The sequence below is a fragment of the Branchiostoma floridae genome, chromosome 6 (assembly GCF_000003815.2).
Source record: "Branchiostoma floridae strain S238N-H82 chromosome 6, Bfl_VNyyK, whole genome shotgun sequence".
Classification (NCBI taxonomy): domain Eukaryota; kingdom Metazoa; phylum Chordata; class Leptocardii; order Amphioxiformes; family Branchiostomatidae; genus Branchiostoma; species Branchiostoma floridae.
The window spans coordinates 7,784,499-7,785,445 of NC_049984.1; positions in this window are offsets into that span (position 1 = coordinate 7,784,499).

Below are 947 nucleotides of genomic sequence, written 5' to 3' on the forward strand. Positions count from 1 at the left end.
ATGCGGTCGGTAGACGTTGTGTGCGTCCGGAAAACGCCCAACATACGTACCCCATACGAATCTATTCGCAGTACGGAAAATTTTGTTGCGCATTTCAGTTGCAATCATACGCATCTCATGCGAAATGAAAACGCTGAAGTCGTAATTCAAACGCCAGATGGGCTCAACGTACAATTTAATTTATTCCAAAAAAATTCCAAATGTTGGGCGTTCGGCCGCGTATTGACAAAATTTCATGCGGAACTCACGCGCACTTGAAAATATACGCAGGTGTAAACCCACCTTAAGGTATTACCCGCCCGGAGAACGCATGGACTGATGTCGCTCAGCCGTGCGTGATCTCTAACAAAGTGACATTTACGTGTCCCTGGGCCGTATTAACGTTGACACGCGATTCTTTGGGCTGTTCCCTATTATATAACCGCCGATGGCCTCAGGAAGCATTGTCCCAGAACGTATTACATATACCGGGACTCCGGTCGATCAGCTGGTAACATTTCCAGCGTTTTTGCCGGGGCGCCGAAGGCGCCCGGCTTTGTGCCCGGTTTAATGGTTCGTCCTTGGATGGGTCTGCTATGGTCGCAAAATGTACCGTGCGTTTTTACGACAATTCTCAGCCCTTCTCAGCCCTTCAAATAAACGCAATGTACCGTGCGTTTTTACGACAATTCTCAGCCCTTCTTAGCCCTTCAAATAAACGTTGTAAGAATACTGTTTATCCATGACCTCTACTCGTACAGAAAACATTGCAGCGCTCATTAGCAAAGTCTAGGAAAGGAAAATGTTTCTTGATTTGCAGTAAAACACTGGTCATGTAACATTTGAGGAGTTGTCGTTAAATCGCACGGTTCATTTTGCGATAGCGTTGACGGGTCCGGGTATTTAGCCAAATAACCCGGAATAACCCGGGAATACCCGGAATAACCATAAATAAAGATGAAAGCTAC